The 22,358-nt window shown below is 43.5% G+C and overlaps 1 pseudogene; it reads left to right on the top strand.

Moving 5' to 3' along the window:
* LOC141496592 (inosine-5'-monophosphate dehydrogenase 2-like) overlaps nt 1-22,358 on the top strand; it is a 65,378-nt pseudogene that overhangs the window by 5,750 nt on the left and 37,270 nt on the right.

The following is a 22,358-nucleotide window of genomic DNA, read 5'->3' as shown; positions in this document are numbered from 1 at the left end:
AAGAAGGAACCTTTGCCTGCACTGGGTTACCCCAATCTGACAGCTTTGAATGAATTAAAGGGCCCTTTCACACCCCAGTGGGCTCTGACCATCTCAAGAGAAGTTTGTTCTCTATTAATAAATGCTGATGATCATTGTTCTTGACAGTGCTGTATTTGTATTAATTATTAAGAATTATTCCCTGATAGTAAGAACCGACCTGATAATTAAGATAATAATTCACCTTTCTGCAGCCTTCAGATTTTACATTTCTTCCCAGGTATTAGCAGCCCCATTCTCCAGATGAGAAAGCTGAGGGGGCCATAGATGAGGTCAGTGAGCTTTTGTTGCTGCATCGTCCTGGTGTCTGTCCTTGTGACTCCTTGGGTTCCTTTTGCCTTTCCTCTTTCTGCAGAAAAGTTAACACCCCCTTCTCCCCTCCCCCATCTCCAAAGTACCAAGAGCTTATATTAGCTGAGGCTGTTCAAGTTGCAGTGGTTCTCATTAACCCAAACCCAAACTTAAAACAATAAACTTGAAATCTCATTAAGAAATTCCTTCCCTTCTTGGTCATCTATAAATACCCTGGACTCTGCTTCTCTGTCTCTGTCTCTTTGTCCTTCTGTCTCTGTCTCCCTGTCTCTCTCTTTTTGTTTCTATCTCTCTGTCTGTCTTTCTTTCTCTGTCTCTCTGTCATGTCTCTGTCTCTCTTTTTGTTTCTATCTCTCTGCTTCTCTGTCTCTCTTTTTTGTTTCTCGCTGCTTTTCTCTGTCCTTCTGTCTCTGTCTCTTTTTATTTCTTTTTCTATGTCTCCCTGTCTCTCTTTTTGTTTGTCTCTGTCTTTCTTTCTCTGTATCTCTATCTTTCTGTCTCTGTCTCTCTATCTCTCTTTTTGTTTCCATTTCTCTGCTTCTCTCTGTCCTTCTGTTTCTGTCTCTCTTTTTGTTTCTATCTCTTTGACTCTGTATCTCTCTGTCTTTCTTTCTCTGAACTTTCTCCCATGAATTTCTTCTATGATTTCAGTCCAGCCACTATTGCCTTCCAAAGTCCATCCATCCTGGGAGAACCAAATAACTTAGAGAAGTGAAGATTATTTAAAGACTAACCAAAAAATATAGATTATTCAGATGGACAAAGCACCAAACAGATTCAATTTCTGATTTGCACCAGGTCTACAATTCTCTTTCCTGAATTCATGTTTCCCTAGTTTAGATAATAACTCTCTATTGGTCTCTTAAAAGGATTTTATGAGAGTGTTTTCTTTCCAATTTTGAAAATATTTTGAAGTGTATTAATTTTTTTAAAGTTTAATAGAATTCTCCTGTAAATCCATTTGCCTCAGGCTCAATTTTCCTTTTACCTCCCTACACTCCCCCCCCCATTCCTATAAAGACAGTTAAATTTTGTTTTCTGAAATGGGATTGTTTAAAATTTCCATTTGGTGTTCTGTTAATTGGCACATTTCATATTTCTGTGGTATAGGGCAGTTTGTAAGAATGGTTTTTACCTCTTTTCTACTAGGTGACAGCGATATTTTCAGGGGACCACCATGAGACAATGATGACTCTCAGGTCCAACCCCCTCCCCCCATTTCTCCTAGTGACATTCAAAGATGCACGAAGGGGGCACTTTGGCTTTCTCTGGTGCTCACCCCAGACTCTACACAGAGGACGTGCCTAGTGAATATTTAGTGATTGTGAAAAACTTCAGAGGACAGGGAGAGTTCTCCATATTTACTGACACAAGGAGCAGAGGCACGAGGACCCTCTCTGTCCTTGTCTCTGTCTCACTCTCTTCCCCTGAAGCCTAAGGTTTGTTGTGCCATCCAGGACCTGATTTATTACATCCCAGTCTTATCATCATGGGGGTAGAGTGGTTGATGGCGAAAGACGGAGAAGCTAGGGCAATAAGGGTATCTGCTTTGGAAATTTCCCCTTTGGTTTTTGAATTTCCCTTTATTCTGTTTCATCAGAGTTGCGAAAGGGGTTCAAGTTGTAATCAGGAAAAAACCTGGGTTCAGATCTTACCTCTGATTCTTTCTGTCTGTGCAACAATGGACAGAGATGGAGAGCACCATCATGGCCGGCCTCAGAATCCACCAAACTTGCCTTTGAGTTTGGCCTTTGACCCTGGCAAATCACTCAGTATCAGAGTTTTTCAGGGTAATTGTTAATACCACAAATTACAGATGAGATACCGATCTATAATTTTTAAGGAGTTTCAGCCTCAGTGAAAGTGCAGTTCTTCGTCCTTGACCCCCACACTCCTGTCCCCCCAAATACCCTTGTCTTTTCCTTTTAAGGAAATTGTTAGGTTTCATGAGACCACATGTACCAAGTTCTGCAGGTGCTTAAAATTTACATATCACTAGATTAAAAATTGTGAAAAGGGGCTTGAGTCTTAAACAAACATTTATTTAGGGCCTTGCTATATTAGGATTGCATATAGTGACTTCCCCTTTATTTTGCCAGAATGAGCCCCATTGTTTACCTTGCTCCCTAGGGATCATCACTATTACACTCCTGCTGCACAACTTCTATCAAACTGCTCACTACTGACCATGGCCAGTAGTGATGGAAATGAGCCCAACCTTTAAAGAAGGCCAGTTTTTAAATTGTCACTAAGAGTTTTGGTGGTGTCTTATCCTCCATGCATTCCTCAAACATTTATTTGAATTGAAAACTTTTAGAGAATCCTTTTATCTCCATCTAAAGTAGGTAGGGTCCATGGTCAGGAAAAAATCTTTTGTCATTTGATGCTAATTAATCTATTTGAATTTATTGGGTGCTTGCTACTTTTAGGTATTATGCTAGGTGTTGGAGATCCAACTATAGAATGATAGGAAGTGAGAAGGAGAAAAATGGAGAGAGAGTGAGACAGAGAGAGAGAGAGAGAGACAGAGAGAGAGAGACAGAGAGAGAGACAGAGAGAGAGACAGAGAGAGAGAGAGAGATGCCTTCTTGTTTTTTTCTGGTTCAGTTCTCAGTTTAAATTCTACCTTTAAGAAATCTCCTTAATATGAATTCCTTTCCTCTGAGATTATCTTCACTTTATCTTTTATCTTTTTTTCATACATAACTAAAGGCATGCTGTCTCCTCCATCCCATTAGACTGCAAGTTCCTTGAAGGCAGGAGCTGTCTTTGGTCTTTATATTTGTTTTTAGTGCAGCGTCTCGCATATGATAGGCTCTTAATAAAGGCTTATTGAATGTACTTGCTTCAATCCTGACCCTAAATAACCAGGAAACAGGGACAGGATCCTTATTTTAACTCTACGCTGGTCAACTGGTCTTCCCAGTTCTATTGAGTCTCGATTCTTGAACACATTTCCATGGCTTCTTGCCAACAAGTGGAGGGGGAATCAGCCCTTACCTATCTATAGGACTTCTATCCCTCTGTCCTGTCTCTGTGGGGCAGTACTGTCTCATAGATGCTGGGGGGGGGTGGCAGGAATTATTGGGGATTCATCCAATCAGAAGGAACTCTTGAACCCCATCTCTGGCAAACCCCTTTTCTTTCTTTTGTCTTCTCAAAAGACTTCTATTTAATAGAGTTGATTCTATACATAAACAGACAAAATGTGTTTGCATATAGTATTGGCTATCAATATAAAATCAATAAAGCAATAGAACATACAACCATCAAATATCAAAACACTGATTATGGCCTGGGCCCCCACCTCTCTCAGATACTCCCCTTTCCCCAGACATCTTCAGATATGACAAAGGATCTCTCCAAAGCAAGGAAGTCAACAAATATAAGAAATACAACAAATGTTGGAGTGGGGTTGATTTTGAGTGTCCACGCTGCCCCTTCCAGTGAGCAAAGGAGCATGGACAGTTTGCATGTGGTGTTTGACTCCTGTCCATAACTGAAGATTCAGGATCTCCAAACCCAGGATGGCAATGCTCTCTGTACAGGAGCATAAGTTCTGTCAGGATGGACTTGGGGGGAAGACAGAGGCTTCCATGCCTATATTCTTCTGTTGGGTGACTGTATTTTGTTAGTTCATGTCTTACAGTGGCAACTGAGTAGACCCAGCAATATTTATTGCCATACCATCATGGTGGCTTGATGTTTTGAATATGGCACCACTGGGCCATCTCATCATGTCCTTCCAATCAGCTGTTTACCTTGATGACTCCAAGATTCTAGATGCTGGGAATGGGAGGTAGAGAGGGGAGAGGTACTACATGTAAAGGGTAGAATTAGTTCACTTGAGTTATAAGACTTCTTTTGGCTATGAATCTATAATGCTATGAATCTGATAAGTAAGTCAGAGAGGAGTCCTCCCCCCACAAGATATAGTTGAGATGAGTTTTTTGCAGTTATTGGGGGCCAAGTTAGGACAAGAAATCGTTTTGTGTCACCAGTCTCATTGTCCTGGTCTGAGTTGTCTACTGTTCTACGGTTGAAGTTATGGTCATCTTTAGATCAGTTGAAATGTTGCCAAATAGTCAATTAAAATGAGCATGACCCTGTGGAGGTCCTTATCATCAGCTCCTGATTGATTGATTGGTGTGTGTGGAGAGATGTGTGAAGGTTTATATTACTGGACACTTGAGGATGGTATATACCAGGACACTTGGATATGCAGAAAGATCACTCCAGAGCATAGAGAGGGTTCCCCTTTGGTAGGTGTCTTAACCTTCTTTGTGCTCATGGACCTGTTTGGCCCTTAGGTGATGCCTATGGAATCTTTCTCTGATTCATGTTTTGATGCCCACAGTTTTTCTTTTTTTTTGATGGTCCAGGCAAATCTATGATTTTATTGACCTATGTTAAAATATGGAGGGTGGTCATAATCAAAATCAAGCTACATTTTGACATTTACCTAAAACTAAACCCGTCTTTTAATTCAACTCTCTACAACTGAATTAAGTTCTTATTAACATAGCCTACATCTATAATGGAATAAAATGCTGAATTTCAGTTAGAGGTTGGTAAAAATAATGATGTAATTTTTCACTTCATATAAGTTTATAGCTCCTCTGAAATTTACCCATGGACCCCAAGGCAAGAATTCTTGGCCTAGAAAGAGGGACTTTGGGTAGATGGAGTCCAGTATAGATAGATCTCAAACTGGAAGGGATCTTCAGACACATCCAATTCCCTTTTCTTACATTTGAGGAAACTGAGTTCCTGGGAGTTTAAGTAACTTTCCAAGGTTGAAGGATTTGAACATGGGTCATCTGATTCTGGAGCCAATGTTCTCCATCTAAGTCCTGGAAGGCCTAAGGCATCAAGACAGGGAACTCACAAGGCAGGAAAGCCCATGAGAAAACCATTCCCTCTCTTAGAATGTTGCTGAGGGCTGGCCCTGATTATGGACAAGAGGGGAAAATGGAGAAGTGAAGGGGCTGTGATGCAAGGCAGATAATAAATGGGTTGTAATTCGCCTGCACTATCAGGAGTGGTCCGGAGTCAGCTCACTCCCCTGTTCCTTGGCCTTTCATGCCTTGTGATCTTGGGTTCGTGAACCTATAGAATTACAGACTGATGCATTTCTGGCACCAGGGGCTTCCCACTAATGAAAACCAGGGCCCAGCTGCAGCTGCCTCCACTCCAGCTAGGGAACAGACCCTGCTAACATGGGAGGACACGTGGTGGGTTGGACTCAAGTTTTCCACAGTAGTGCTAAGCTCCATTTCCAATGGTTGGTGTGGACGAGGGGGCTGGCAAGAAAGAGGTTGGGCCCTGCCCAGGAGGGAGATTATGAGCTCTGGGACTGGGGCAGGGGAAGATCTAGGGGGATTGCCTCTGAGCCTGCACAGGAGAGGCGGAGTTGGGGGGGGAGGTGCCCAACAGGTAGAGATTGAAGGAAGTTTCTTTCTTCTTTCTTTCTTTCTTTCTTTCTTTCTTTCTTTCTTTCTTTCTTTCTTTCTTTCTTTCTTCCTTTCCTTCTTCCTTCCTTCCTTCATCTTTTCTCTAATCCTTTTCTCTCATTTTTCTCCCTTTCTTTTTTGCCCTCCTTTGTTTCCTTCCTTGCATCTTTCCTCTTTCTCCTTTTACTTTTTTTCCTATTGCTTCTTTAAATTTTCATCCTTTCTCTACTTTTCTTTCTTTTTTTGTCTCTGTTTCTCTCTCAGCCTTTCTTGTGTTAGCAGAGAGCTGGTGCTGAAATTTCTTTTGGATGTCATCTAGTAAATAATCCCACCCCCCCTTCTCTAGATGGGAAAATTGAGACCCAAGGACACAAAAAAGAAAAATGAAGAGCTAGACTTTGGTCTCAGTTCTCTGGCTTCAGATCCCATTCTAATGCCCCACAGCTGTTTCTTGAGCCTCTGAACCCCTAATCTCAAGCCCCTTCTGTTTTGTGAGAGTGCCCTAGAGCTGACAAACTGACTGGCTGGCCCACTTTGGAATGGAATCTTTCCACAAGGACACCCAAAACAGGAAATAAATTTGACTCAAATTGCAAGATCACCAAATTCAATCCCTGTGGGAAAGTCCCTTTGTTTTCCAGGAGTTCCCCTCCCTGGGATAGGGAAGCAGCAGACTTAATCTGAGGAATGGGTTGAAAGCTGGTCACTTCTGCAGGAGCAGCTCCGAGTGAAGGAAAGGTAATAAGGTTCATCCCAAGCCAAAGACCTGGAGGATCTGGACTCAAATTCCAGCTTTGTTACTCCATGTGACCTTGGATTTGTTCAATTTCTTTGGGTCTTGGTTCTGTCATCTTCAAAATGCAACACTTGAACATGATGACCTTTGAGGTCCCTTCAGTCTCCTAAATCTAGGAATTGAAAAGTGGTGAATTCTTGGCTTCATTTGAGAAGAACCTATCAAGAGGTTGTTGATGGGAAATTTGGGTCCCTGGGAAATAGCTGAGATTTCCCCCCTTAGAGTGGAGGAGATGAATAATTTCTACCCAATAAATCGCCTCCCCTATTACCCCCACCATCTTCATCTCCAAGTCCAAATATTGCCTACCCATATCTAGGAAACTAAAGGAAAGAAAATCATTCCCTTGAGTTCTACCTTGCCTCCTTGAATCCTTGATTGGGCTGCTCCTGGGAGACCTTCCAGAAGGGACCTGAGTGAGCATTGAGTTGAATATATACATTGACAAAGGAATCCTCAATAAACACATACCCACCAACTAATGTGTAGGTCCTTATGGGAGACTCAAGGAGGGGGACCCCACTACCACCTGAGGCAGCCCACCTACCTCTTTTTTGGGTAGCACTGGCTTCTAGACCATGCCAGGTATTCCAGTAAAGGAGCTCAGGTCAGTCACACAACCAGTAAGGCAGGAGGAACTGAGATTTGGGGGAGTAGGCACTGCTTCCTCAAAAGATTAACATAAAGAGAAGTTGGCTCCTTGGGCACATTTGTGTCCTTCCACCATGAAGGGCCTTTTGGATAGGGGATTTCTTTTTCCTGTACCAGTCTCCTCTCCTCAAGCAGCCTTTGGGAGTCACCTGATCCAGGGGCTTCTGGCTGAGTCTAGCAGGCCCATGGGAGCTTCCCAGAGGAGTTTGACCTTGCTGGGAGGAAAAGAAGGCACAAAGCCTGGGGACAGGGGGTGGGGAGCTACTAGGCAGAGCCTGTCCTCTAGTGGGGGGCCAGGGCCCTATCTGGGAGGAGGAGCAAAAGGGCAAAGAAATATCCTCACAGCAGAAAGTAAAGTCTAAGAGAAGGTCAGCTTCTTGAGGACAAAGACCATTTCATTTTTGTCCTTGAATTTTCTGGGCCTGGTCCAATGTCAAGCCCATGGGTCAGGGCTTTCTAAATGTTCATTGATTGGTTTACTAGCATCAGATCTTTGGGGTGGCCATGTGGCATGGTCAGTGTGTCAGCAGGTATTTATTAAGCTATGTTCTAGGCAGTGGGTTAAGTTCTAGGGACACAAATCTAGGGATAAACTCTCAGAGAGTTTGTGCTCTAAGGAGGAATGATAAGAAACCAAGAGGAAGCTGAAAGGGGAACAAGGGAGGGGCAGGGGCATGGAATGGAACAAAGGAAGGGCAGGAAGTGAAGAGGTGCCTGGACTAGGGGGGGGCTCCTGAAATGAAGACCATAGGAGGATTTCTCTCTCCATGGTCTGAGGGGCCTCTTGATGAGGGAGGAGTAGTAGGGCAGATGTGATCTAGGGGATGAAGAGGTTCCTGGGGCATGATGGAGGCCAAAGGAGAGCCACAGGGTGGGTTGGGCATGAGGAGATAGCTGCCCCAGGGACCTTCCTTAGTCCAATTGAGAGGAGATGACCAGACTTCCAATCCTCACCCTGACGTTACCAGCTGTGTGATCAGGACCCCTCCCCAGCCTCTCTGAGCCCCAGCTCCCTCATTTGCATTGCTCTTTGACTTTTTGGCCCAAACTTCCTATTTCCTCTTAGAGTGGAAACCTTTTCCACCTGTGCAGAGAGCCAATTTCTCTCCAATATAACCCTTCTGGGTGGGTTTGGCATGGCTTCTAGAAGTACATGAACAGAGCTGGACAAATCGGAAAGGAGTTCTCTGTAAAGGTCAGCCATTATGACCAGGAGCACCTGCCTACCGCCTACGTGACAGAATATCATTAGGCCATGGGAAGACCACTGACCCAAGAGGCTGAAATCCTAGGTTCAAATCCTCCCTCTGGTCTGCCAATCAAGTCCCAGCTTCTCTAGGCCTCATCTTCCTCATTAGTGAAAGGAGTCTGTCAGCCTAGCAGGCCTTGCTGACCTGGTCTCTGTGCAGCTGGGCCTCTAAGGCCCGACTCCTCCATCTGGATGATCTAGGGGCCCCAAGGCCCTGATCATTCCAGGGTCTCTGGGTAGACACTGGTAAAAGCTCCCACCATTAGGCATCTCCTCTGCCTTGCTCTCTTCCTGAAGCTCATATTTAACCAGATGAAATATAGAGATTTATGAGAAAGAATCCAAGTTTGTCATTCTCCAGGTAGCCAGCTCGAGAGCCTCCTGGAGCAGCCTGATACTCATCGCCAGCCCATGCCGGGAGCCGCCAGCTCTCCTCGGGCACCTTTGTGGGTGCCAGGAGCTGTCACTTTCTGAGGCAGATGGATTATTTTCCATGAGTCAGGAGTGGGAGAAATGCAAAGGACATCTCCTTCTTTGCTTTAACCTTGGGGGGGACGGGAAAAATCTACTTTGGACATCTCTCCCAGGGAGGGAAGGAACAAGACACAGATGCGGCAGCCTGGAGAGCGCCGAGCATCCCCCCACAAGGAAGGGCCGGCTCCTGAATACATCTGAATAATAGGCGGGCGGCCAGAGGCCGGCCTGGGCAGCCAGCCTGCTGGGGAATAAATCACACTGCTCCCTGCCTACAGCCCATCAGATTTAGAGGAGGCGGCCAGCTCCTCTCTGGGAATGGCGGGCCTGAAGTTTGGGGAGATAAATTCAAGTGGCATTGCGAAGACATACTTATAGATCACATATATATCTTGTGTGTGTGTGTGTGTGTGTGTGTGTGTGTGTGTGTGTGACTATGTATATCTGTGTCTCTGTGTGTGTGTGTGCACATTCCTAGAGCCCTATGGCATCATTTGAACAGCCTCCTGACTCTTCTTTGAACAAGACGCTTCCTATCCAGACAGCAGACATTTTTGCCAACTGCCCCCATGAGTCCCAGAGCCTCTCCCTCCTCATCTCCATCTCCCAATTTCTGGCTTCCTGGAGGTTTTGGAGAAATCCCAGCCTGGATAAGCAGCTTCCTTCAACCCCACTTAACTCTAAGGCCCCCCTTCTCTTCCTAGTTACCCTGCTTAGCTTTTGTATATGTTTATTGGTCTATTATCCTCCCTTTAGATTGTGAGCTTCTGGAGGGGAGGGCCTGACTTTTGCCTTTTGTGTCTCCTCAACTCTTATTCCAGTGCACACAAGAAACCCTTGATAAATGCTCTCTCTCTCTTTCTCTCTCTCTCTCTCTCTCTCTCTCTCTCTCTCTCTCTCTCTCTCTCTCTGTCTCTGTCTCTGTCTCTGTCTTTCTCTTTGTCTCTGTCTCTGTATCTCTCTGTATATCTTCTCTCTGGCTCTCTCTCTCTGTCTCTCTCTGTCTCTTCTCTCTGTCTCTCTCTCTGTCTCTCTCTCTCTGTCTCTCCTCTCTGTCTCTGTCTCTCTCTTTGTCTCTGTATCTCTGTATCTCTTCTCTCTGTCTCTCCTCTCTCTGTCTCTGTCTCTCTCTCTCTCTCTCTCTCTCTCTTTCTGGCTCTCTCTCACTCTCTGCTTCTCTCTCTCTCTCTCTCTCTCTCTCTCTAGATGAACCTCAGTATAGGGAGAAGGTTGGGGTCATTAAAATAACTATATGATTTCTGAAAGAAATCCAAATTCTACCTTAACCCAGGTGCAGGGGTTCAAGCTCTGAGTGTCCTCAGGCCACTTTCTAAGACCATTATGTTACAGACAAGTTGTCAATCGGCATTTGCAAAGGGATTTTCCACACTTGGATTTCCCTGTTAGGAACAGTTGCAGAACTGGAACTAGAATCTCAGTCCATTCACCCGCTGTGCACATGCATAAATACACAAATGTGCATTTACTCTCATGATTTGCACGTGGGCAACCATTTATGCACTGTTCTAACTACCCATTTGCGTCTGTGCCCACAGTCCAAGCTGACAATATGGATATGAATTTCCTCTCAACAGGCAGATCTCCATGTCCAAGTTTCCCTCTGGGTCCACAATCACTCACAGTGATCTCCGAGGAGCCCCCACCAGTGTATTTATATTTCAACAGTTGTTGGACACAATTAGCTCAAAGCAGAGGAATTCACCGAAATGACACGATGACAGGAAAACCAGCAGCCCTCCACAAAGCAGGGGGCTCACTCTTACAAATACACCAAGTATCCTCATGGAGAGTAGACAAGTGGGTGGAGACATCATGAGTGGAGAGTCCGAAAGGTTGGGAATGCCAGTGGCTAGGGACACCAGCTGATGGGTTTGTGCTGCTCCCTCCAGCCTCAGTCTTGACTGGACCTTGCCAGACACTCCTCTCTGAGATACTGCTGTTTGCCTGGTTTTTGCCATCTCTGCTGCTCAAGGAATCTTACTTAGGAAGGACATAAGCCTTTATTGAGCACCTACTATAGATCAGACATATGCCTTGGGTCCTGCCCACAACCCTGTGAGGTGGGTGCTATTATTATTCTTATCATTTGAAGACACTAAGCAGAAAGACAGTATATGATTCACTTAGGGTCATGTAGCAAGTATTTGTGGTAGTATTTGAACTCGGGTCCTCCTGAATGCAAACCAGGTATTCTGGCTCCATTTCTTCCTGAGGCTGAGAGACTGAGTGTTCCATTGGTGGAAAGGCCAGGAGCTCAGTGTCATTAGATGGAAAAAGTTCTTGGCAGGGAGGAAGGTGTAAGACGCATGGAAAGGGAAGAGGGGCCAGCTTAGGGAGGGCTTGGAATGTCAAACAGCGTATTAATTTGTTCCTGGAGGAGAGGGAGCCACTGCAGTTTATGGAGGAGGGGGTCTAGAAGTAAATGGCTTTGGCTGAAACAGAGTTACAGGGGACAGTCAGAGCTTATTATGCTTCTCCAAGTGGGCTGAGTTCCAAGAATTAGCAATATTTTGAAGACAGGGAAAAACTTTTAAAGAGAGAAGAAAATGAGGGTGATCTGGAAGAGACTGGGGAGGACTTGGGGACAAGTGTGGTTCAGGGAATCACATTAGACAGTCAAGAACGGTTTGCTCATTATTTGGAGAACATTGCTATCTCAATATTCTTTGTGAGCCTCAGTGGATCAGATGTTCTGGTTAAGGTCTGGGGCAAGAAAATTTTGACCTAAGACATAGGGATGTTTACTGGACTTGGAGTACATGCTATGGGGAAGATTTCCAACAAAACACAAGATAGTGATATGGTCCTCATTGATACAAGAATGGCACAGAAAGGTACATTCCCCAGGGATGTTAGAAACCATAAACTCAGACAAGATGGTGGCTTTGTAGGGAGAAAGTCAGCACGGAAAATTGGCGTTTTGCCCAGTGTTTCCACTTCATCAATGTGCATGGTCAGATCTTGTTGCTGTTCAGTTGTGTCTGACTTTTTGTGACCCTCCCCTCACTCCCCATGGATCACAGCACACTAGACCTTTTGGTCCTCCACTATTTCCCAGAGTCTGACAAGGTTCTTGGTTCCATGATACTATCTGCCTCTCACATCTTTCTCCCTTTGCCTTCAATCTTTCCTATCCTCATGATCTTTTCTAATAATCCCCCTCTTCTCATTAGGTGACCAAAGTATTTAAGCTTTAGTTTCAGTATTTGTCCTTTCCATGGATAGTCTGACCAAATTTGATTTGATCACCTTATTTTTCATGGGACTTCCAAAAGTCTTCTCCAGCACCACATGGTCAGACCTGCCCTTTAGGAAAGTCACATTAGGGGCTGAATAAAGGTTGGATTGGAGTGGTGGGAGACTAAAGGCAGGCAGACCCCCAGCTGCTTGCTATTATAATAGCCCACATCAGGGTGGGAGTAGTGTCAGAGGAGAGAAGGGGGCATAGATGTTGAGTCAAAATTCTTGGGTCTTGACAGCATCTTGGATATAGAGATATGAGATAATAGATGTGTCTCCAATAGGGAGCTATGAGAGAGCAGGAAGAGTATGGGATGACTTCAGAGGGACTGGAGGAGGGCGTTGCCCTCTACAGGGAAAGAAAAGGTGGAAGTGGGATAAGACTTAAATGGAAATATAATGAATTCTGTTTTAGACATGCTGAGTTTGAGATGTCTTTGGGCATCCAGTTGGAGATGTCTGAAAAGCAATTGGAGACGGAAGATTGGAGATCCCCAGAGCTTGGGGCAGGAAAGGCAGATCTGGATTCACCAGCGTAGAGACAGATGCTAACTAAATCCATAGGAACTGAGTGGAGTAATATAGAGGGAGAGGGGCATGCAGCTAGAAAAGAGTTCAGGAGAGAGTCTTGGGAGTCACCTGAGCTTGGAGGTCATAGGAAATCTAGTGCCTAAAGTTTTTTTTAATTTTTTAAAAATGTTTTTATTTATTTAAGGCAATGGGGTTAAGTGGCTTGCCTAAGGTCACACAGCTAGGCAATTATTGTCTGAGGTTGATTTGAACTCAGGTCCTCCTGACTCCAGGGCTGGTGCTCTATCTATTGTGCCACCTAGCTGCCCCTAGTGCCTAAAATTTTAAAGCAAAGAACTCTTCAATGTGGTATTATTCATAAGGCAATTCTCAAAGTTAGTGCTGCTCTAAAAATTTCCTTTCTTTTCTGGAAAGTTAGATTCTGGATCTTATTATTTGGGAATTCATAATTGACCCTCCTCTACCAGGACTGGGTTTCTCAGGAAGCAATATTTTGGAATAATCCCTTTAGACTTTGTAAGCAGTCACATTCCTCCTTGGGCCATGTGCTTCGATAGAAAGTCACCATTCCTAGTTTTGGTGGGTGTGAGGAGACAACCTCCCCCTTACTGTGCTTGAGATGAGATACAAGGGAAAAGGTGAAGACCCAGTCCTCTTGAACTGAGCTCACCCTCTAGAGATGAGTGTGCACAGAGCAGGGTCCATTTACTTTTAATGGGTCCAAGGGAAGTAATGAATTCTTCATCTGCTACTCATAAGAAATTCTGTGTCCAGTGACCACAGATTGGTTATAGCGAATGACCAAGAGGTTGACTAGGTGGACAATTTAATAAGAGACTGACAATGACCCACTTTTTATTGTCATTGGGTTTTTAGAGAGTCCCTTACAGACTTATCAGGCTATTAAAAAAATTCCATTGGATCAGAGACTTTTCCATTTAAAGTCTTATTAATCCAAATTGACCAGAGAAGCCCAGATCAGGGCCATGAAGCAGCTAGAAAAGAGTTCAGCTGAAAATTATTTGCAGTTTTGAAGTGCACTGTAGCTCAGGAGGACTTCACAAGGGAACAGCTAGAGTCTGCTGAAGTCAACTCCCACCAGTTCAGGAGTGCTGATCATCACATTTGGAGAATGAGTGTTTACATCTTGGAAACCAGCAAATATCACAAATCAGGGCTGATTTTCTGTGGGATTTCTTTTTTTCTTATTTTCTAGACTTCAAATAATGATGGAAAATGCAGACTCAGCTTACAAATGCATCGACCACACATTTTTCAGTTGATCTGTTGTTAAACATCTCCCAGCATATCCTTGGTGATGTGTTTGTGAATGGGACATGAGAGTTGTTTTAAATAGTTACATATCTGCCATATGCAAGAGTGATGGATCACTTTGTCTCCAGACATCGGCCCTATTAGCATTGGCTGGAAGTTGCAAAGAAGAAAATTTATGATATAAGAAAAAACCCACCCTAACAATTGCAGTTTTCCAAAGGGGGAGTGAGTCTCCTCAGGAAATCAGAGGATCATAGCTGGGAATTGGGCGAGATCTTAGAAGTCATCTCTAGTCCAAACTTCTTACTGTAGAGATGAGGAAACTGAGGCATGTAGGAACATAAATACATCATAGGTACAACAGAGATGCCTAATACATTCTTCATTATTGATTGAGAACTTAAATAATTTTGTCAATTAAGTAGCCGAGTTGGGATTGGAACCCAGGTTTTTAAAGTATCAGAAGAGAGTAGGTATTCAAAAGCTGCTTGGTATTCAATTATTATCCCATCAACAGTCTTCCTACCATACAAGCTAATGAGCTTCCCATTTTGGGAGTTCTCTGAACAAAGGTCAGATGATGGACTTGGGGGGATTCGTATTCATGAAGGGGTTTTGGTCGATGTGTTGGGGCAGATGTCCTTGGATATCTCTTCCAGCTCTGAGATTCTGTGTTTCAATTGATGTTTTCCTATCTGTAAGGAAATATAAAGATGGTCCCACTTGAGGTGAAGCCGGAGCAGCAAGCCAGCCCACACAGGAAGAGGATTATATTTTTACCTTCTTAATGTTGGGTCAAAGGGAGATGAGATGATTGGTGTGAATTCTGGTGCCCACTGTCAGTCAGCTCCTCATATTTATTCAGGAAATCTTTTCAAATACAAAAATAAAAGTATCTCTTGGGGCCTGTGATTCCAAGGACTCTGGTTCCCTTGGGGGACACATTTTGCTTTCTGAATCACACCCTACTTCCTGGATTGTCCTCAAGGCATTTTTGTAGTATCCACACTACCTTTGGGACTCCTCATTGGTTTGTTACTCCATACCTGCATAAGAAGAAAGAAAAGAATATCCCTAGTCTCCCATGTTCCACTGACCCATCCTAGTGAAAGACCTAATTCTAAAAGTTGCTGGAATGGGAGGTTCAGATCAGGAAGAAATAAGCTCCCAGTCCAGAGAGTCCATGAATCCCTTCTCCCCAAAGGAAGCCCGAGTCCCAGGGTCTTGTTTCCAAAACTAGAAAAGTCTTTGTGGAGGCAGAGCTAGGGTCAGGCGGGCAACCTCCAAAAGGCTCCCCGGCCACCTGTATTCCTGCTTCCGCTCCACTCCACTCCCAACACATTTTTTACTTAATGACGGTTGTACAAGGGTCACATTCCTCAGGTCCCAAGTGCAGATAAATCTATTGCTTACCGCTCCTCAGTGACAGGGGCTTCTCACAGTCCCAAGAGGGGCTTCCTTCTGATGGAATCCGACTGCACTGAGGGGAAGCTGCATCTTGTTAGCCATCAACAATTAATCCGAAAGAATGGCCAAGTGGATCCTGGGCTTCATGGCCACCGTCTGGCTTTTTGGCTGGCTTCTGGAAGTCGATTGTTGCAGCTGAGAGGAAGGAGGGCGAAGACCATCCTCAATAAAGGGCATCTGGGGAGGAGAAGTGGGATAGCTCCTTAGGCAGGTAGGTAGATGGCAGGTAGGTGGCAGAGGACTTAGACAGCAGGAAAGCCTGGAATTTGGGGAACTTTTGATACTCAAGTGGTGAATTCCCCTTGGTTCTGTCTTTACTCTAGTGAGTCTTAGAATGCCATAGCTGGAAGGGACTTTGATCTAAGCCAATGCCCTCATTTGGTAAAGTAGGAAACTGAGGCCCCAGTGAGGGGAAGGGGCTTGCCGAAGACCTCATAGCTCCATGGTTGCAGAGAGAAGCTTGAGAGCAAGCTTTCACTACTTGAAAAACACATTTTCATCCATCCTTTCTCATTTGAAAGTTTTATTGCTGTCTTTTGTACCATTTTCAAGCCTCTATATGCTTCTTCCTCTATCTTTAGAGAACCATCACTTGTCATAAAGTATAATGAGGAAAGAAAAAAGAGGGTTTTGCAGAATCAACCCAAATATCAACTAAGTCTGACAGAATAGGCAAAGTTCTGAGCCCATGGTTCTCCACCTCAATATCGAGGCAGCTCAGTGTTCTTCTTAGCACCCTGTGAACACCAGGCCTCACTCGTAGATCCTCCTTGCCTATGCTCACCACATTAAAAAGTGGCTTCAGTTTCCATCTCTCATTGGCTAGGAAAGTCAAGAGTAAAAAACATATATATGTAAATGAAGAAGAGCGAATATGAAGTTTAAAGCCTTTCCATCATTTCAGGGTGCTCCTTTACACATCTGATTCAACTCTAGAAGCCAAAGGTCTGTAGTGCAGCAGGGTCTGGGGCAGAGAAATGGAGTCCAGGCCTGGTCTTCTATTGGAGTCTGTCTGATGAAATCTGAAAAACAGTTTGTACCATTAGAAACCAAAGATCCCATTATCATTTCATGAGGGGGGAAAGTTTGTCGTATCATGGATTATACTTCTCCACAGATGACTTCTGGTTAAGTCTCAGCTCAAAGACTGTTGGGCATCTCTATGTGAGAGGCATTTCTGCAGATTGTTACCACTGGACACACTGGGTTTGTACTCATGATCAATTGTGTGACATTGATCTAGAATTATGGTCTTTCAGTCACTCAGAAGTGGGGATCATAGAGGAGCATGTGAGAAAGATCCTTAGACTCACCAGCAGAAGATGTGGGTTAGAATTCTGCATTTGCCACTAATTAGTTGTAAGTCCTTTCTTTGTTTTTCTACTTCTTGGCACATTGCCTGTCACATAGTGGCTATACATAATAAGTGTTTGTGAGATGACTGTCTCTATCTATCTATCTATCTATCTATCTATCTATCTATCTATCTATCTATCTGTCTGTCTATGCATGTATCTATACAGCAATCTATCCCTCCAACCCATCTATCCATCTATCGCTTCATTCATCTAACTATATCTATATCTATCCATCCAATTTATCCATCCAATCTTTCTTTCTTTCTTTCTTTCTTTCTTTCTTTCTTTCTTTCTTTCTTTCTTTCTTTCTTTCTCTTTCTTTCTTTCTTTCTTTCTTTCTTTCTTTCTTTCTTTCTTTCTTTGTCCATCCAATCTATCCATCCATCTAATCATCTATTCATCTATCTGTCCATCCATCCAATTTATCCATCCTTTCTTTCTCCATCCAATTTCTCCATCCATTCATCTATTCATCCATCCATCTTCTTTATTTATCCATCCATCCTCTTTTTCTATCCATCCATCCATCCATCCAACCTTCTATTTATCATCCATTCATCGTTCTATCCAACCATCCAGCCAATCAGCCAGCCAGTCAGCCAGCCAGCCATCCAATTATCCATCCAGCCATCCAGTCAGCCAGTCATTCAATCATTCATCCATGCAGCTATTTGTCTATCTATCTAGCTATCACCTATCTATCTAGCTAGCTAGCTACCCACCCACCTAGCATCTATCTAGCTATCATCTAGCTATCTTTCTAAACCAGCACCATATCAATGTCAAAAAGGACAAAGGTTTCATGTGCAGTGCTCATGGGCTGGGGCCATTTTTGGAGACATTTGAATCAGAAGAAAACCACAGTCCCCTGAGACCACTCATCCTGACTCTCGATGACACTCAGTATTAAGAAAATGACTCCATCTTTCTTTTGTATGAAGCCCTTGCACAAACTCTGCACTCTCTGGCCCCACACAGACCATGTCTACATATGCCTTGCATACACAAACACATACACACATACACACACACATACATACATACATACATATGGGGAGAGAGAGAGGAGAGAGGAGAGAGGGGAGAGAGAGAGAGAGGAGAGAGAGAGAGAGAGAGAGAGAGAGAGAGAGAGAGAGAGAGAGAGAGAGAGAGAGAGAGAGAGAACTGAAAATCCCTTAAGGGAAGGGACTGGGCTTCTTTTGTTTCTGTGAGCCTGGTGCCAAGTCTAGAGCCTGCCATATCACAAGTGTTAGGGCTACTTGACTGATTGTACATGTTTCCTGGAATCCAACTAATGTTGCCTTCTTGTAAGCATTACCCATTGCTCCAACTTCTGCCCTCCAAGGACAAACAGAATAACTTTGATCCTTCTTCTTTGTGAGAACTTCTGAAAGAAAACGCTCAAACATCACAGTTGCTCTACCCCACTGCCTCCCTCCAACCAGGTTTCTCTCCTCCAAGATAAATACCTCCTTAGGCCATTTGATTGATCCTCCTAAGGTGTAAGCTTGAATCCTTGTGCCATCCTCTGGATATTCTTTTAGAATAACAACTCATTCCTATGACACTTAAAGCTTGTGGTGCTATTTAAAATAATATCTCATTTGGTCTCCACAATAACTCTGGGAAGTACAGGCTATTATCATTTTCAGTTTATAGATGAGGAAACTGAATCTGAGAGACATGAAGTGACCTCTCCAGAGGTCAGACACTAATAAGTGTCTGAGGCAGGATTTGAACTCAGGTCTTCTTGACTCCAAAGTCAGTAGTCTTACCTACTGCATCATCTATCTGCTTCAATATCTCTCTTTAATGTTTTATCATGATACAGCACTCATGATGAAGTCTGGTGGTGACAGAGAGCAGCAGTCCTCAGGACCACCCAAGATCAAGCCCATTTCCTCACTGCCTTCACTGTTTCATCCACAGAGCTGCTAGTCCACTAAATAATACCAAGTTTTCTTTGCAAAACTTTTCAATCATCCATTTCTTTATCCCTTAAAGTCTAGTTTTTGAGTTCCAGTGTCTGCCGATTACATTTCATCTTCTCCATAATCTTTTCCCTAAGCTCTTCCATCTCCTTCCCTCCTCCCATGACTTATTGGAGCTCCTTGCGTTACTTCTATTATCCTAACCCTCATCTCAGCAGAAGCTTTTGGGGTTTTCCATCTTTTACAAGTCTGTGCTTTGCAAAAATTTATTTTTCCTTTTTTTCACCCACCTAGCTTCTACAATTTCATTTGCTTGATTATTTACCCAATTATGCATGTAAGAATTGATTTATTTTCTCATTTTTTACCTAATTGACCTATTTACAGGACAAAACCAAAGTGGACAGTTGCATGACAGGAAGGAGGCAGGGCTTCCCCTGCAGTCTGGACCAAGGGCACAGCTACCTCTAGAAACATCTCTGGGCTAGAGACAGCAGTAGCCATGGTTGACCTGCCTCTGGAAGTTTGCAGAACCATAGGGCACCAGAGAAACAATATGCTGTGGAGCTCACTTGGTTTTTTATGAAAAAGGAAAATCACCAGATGAAAAAACAGAGACCAAATGACAAATAGCCTCAAGAGAGATAAAGTGACCCAACTGGATATGGCATCCAAACTCAGGTCTTTCAACTCCAAGTCAAGGTTGGGGAATGATCTCTTGCAGTTAGATGACTTCTTGGTTTGATTTTTGGGGGACAGAGAAGTTAGAGCTTCTTGTTCAGGCATTGTTTTGTGAACAGAGTAGAAGAGAGATAGGGAGGAAGAGATGTCGGTGAAACATCAAGAACATTGCTATTTATAATTTCATCTAATTCACATTAAAAATTAATTTTTTAAAAATACATCTGAAGCAAACCATAGACTATCCTTAAGAAATCACCCCCTAGAACAACTTCAGGAAAGTGGACTAGAGGATTTTCTTTTTTAATTTTATTTTTATTTAAGGCAATGGGGTTAAGTGACTTGCCCAAGGCCACACAGCTAGGTAATTATTAAGTGTCTGAGGCCAGATTTGAACTCAGGTACTCCTGACTCCAGGGCCGGTGCTCTATCCACTGTGCCACCTAGCTGCCCTCTGACTAGAGGCTTTTCAAGGGTGTGAGCTCATGGCTTCCCTGACATTGAGATTTGAAGGCATGGCATGTATGGGAGTGTGAAGTGATTGTCCCCTTGCCACCCTTGCTCTTGTGATGAATTACTTCAATGGTACAGCTTTGACGGGAAGCAGATTGACTGCCTATTTGACAAACCCTAAACTCATTTACCTTAAGGAATGCTCGAGGCTGTAGGGAGATCTTGAGGAAGAGGTAGGGATGCACCAAAATGTCAAAGGGTTGTCCCAGTGTCTACCTCAACTTCCTCTCCTTCCAAGGAGGATCAAGACTATCAGATAGTGCTGTGACCAAAGGAGCAGACCACACTATCATAGTCACTTGGTGACTGAAAAGTGGCCACACCACAAGTTCCCTTGAATTTTTCGTTTGTGGATTGCAAAAACAAAAATTAAAAATAAAAATTACTCAGGATGACCTTAAAGGCCCTGCTCCCCACAAGGTCTCTGCAGTATATCTGTCAATAGCACATGGGATTCCATCTTAGACACAAGCACAGTAATATTGGATTAACTGATCCTCTCATTATCTATGACCATCCCAGATGACCTAAAAACAGGCATTGTATGGTCAGATTTAGGCCTGGAAATAACAAAAGGAGGGTGAACTGTAGAATGATTGGTTACCATATGAATCCCATGGCTAAACTCATTGGAGAAGGGTATGAGATATGATCATCTTCAGCTTCTTTGTTGTCCTGAGTCTCCTTACCCCAACTTTGAGGATGTAAATTCTCCTATGCTCATTGATAAGTTCCAGGCTACTGGTTCTGGTCATACTTCCAGTCAGTTCTGGAAAGCCCTTAGATATTAGCAGGGTTGGGATTTTGTACTACACAGATGAAGGAAATCAGATGCCACCATCCAGGGTGAGCCATCACTTTTGAACAATCCAAGGGTCATGTTCATCTTTGAACATTTCAACTGTGATAGGCCAGAAGGCACCCAACACTGTGAGAGTTGAGAGGCTTCCTTCAAAATCAGGAATTGCTCTCTGGGCATTCACCAGCTGCTCTGGTCATCCCCACCTGTCCGTCTATCCCTTTTCCTTTTCCAGGGGCTGATCTAACTGGTCTGGATCAGACAGGTTTGGCAATGTCATTTGCCAGGGTCATGGAGGATGGGCTGTACAGACTCCAAATGGAAGTTGGATTCCCTTCCAAGGTGATGGTCTCCAGATGCTGCTATTTGTGGATGATGCTGAGAAAGGTCCATCCAGCTCTTGGGCAGTACAAGGTCTCCTCAGCAAGAGCTATGGCTAAAAATAACAGCCTTGCAAGGACAAATCAAATGGATTCTGTTCAGTTGTTTTTCACTGTGTCTGAATTTTTTTAAAAAAAATTAATGAATTTATTTATTTATCCACTTTTTTGTAAAGATAATTTTTAGCATTCATTTTTTTGTAAATTTTTCTCTCTCTGACCCTTCCTTCCCCTTCCATCTTAGGATAGCAAGTAATCTGATATAGTACATGTTCAGTCATATTACCCATAATTACAAATTAGTGATGCTATGAAAGAAGAATCAGAACAAAAGGGACAAACCACAAGAAGAAAAAAAACAAAAAAGCAAATTTTAAAAAAAGTAAAAATAGTCTGTTTTGGTCTGACTTCATATTCCATAGGTGTTTCTATGGATGTAGGTGGCAGTTTCCATCATAGGTCTATTAGAATTGTCTTTGATCACTGTATCACTGAGAAGGGTTATTTTTTTTTTTTGTTTGATTTCTGAAAGTCATTGGGCTTAAGTGACTTGCCCAGAATCACATGGTAGGTGTCTGAGGTTGGATTTGGACTCATGTTCTCCTGACTCCAGGACCAGTGCTCTATCCACTCTACCACCTAGCTGCCCTGTGTCTGACTCTTTGTGACCCCATTTGGAGTTTTCTTGGAAAAGACCCTGGAATAGTTTACTTTTCCAGATAAGGAAACTGAGGCAAACAAGGTTAAGTGATTTGAGCAGGGTTACACAGCAAGTAGGTGTCTGAGGCTAGATTTAAACTCGGGTCTTCCTGTTTTCCTGACTGGCTCTCCATCCCCTGCACAATTAGCTACTTAAAAAATACCTGGCTTCAGAATGATCATGGGCTTTAGATTCCAAAGGGACCTCTGAGACTATGCAATCTCATGCTCTAATTTAACAGATGAGGAAGCTAAGTCTGGGAAAATTTATGTGAGTTGCTCATGGTGCTAAGTAGCAGAGGCATGTTTTGAACACAGGACTCCTGAGTCTAAACCCAACACTTTCTCTCCATTATGTCACCTCGCATAAAATTGAACAGATTATGACGTCTAACTAGATGGGTAAACTGTTGGATGAGTCTCTCAAATGAGATGTTAGGCCAAGGGTGCTTCAGAAAGGTTTGTTTCTCTCCTTCCTCCTTCTCTCAG

The sequence above is a fragment of the Macrotis lagotis genome, chromosome 8, assembly GCF_037893015.1.
Source record: "Macrotis lagotis isolate mMagLag1 chromosome 8, bilby.v1.9.chrom.fasta, whole genome shotgun sequence".
Classification (NCBI taxonomy): Eukaryota; Metazoa; Chordata; class Mammalia; order Peramelemorphia; family Peramelidae; genus Macrotis; species Macrotis lagotis.
The sequence above is the reverse complement of the archived record's forward strand: the minus strand, read 5'-3'. Positions and strand labels throughout refer to the sequence as shown.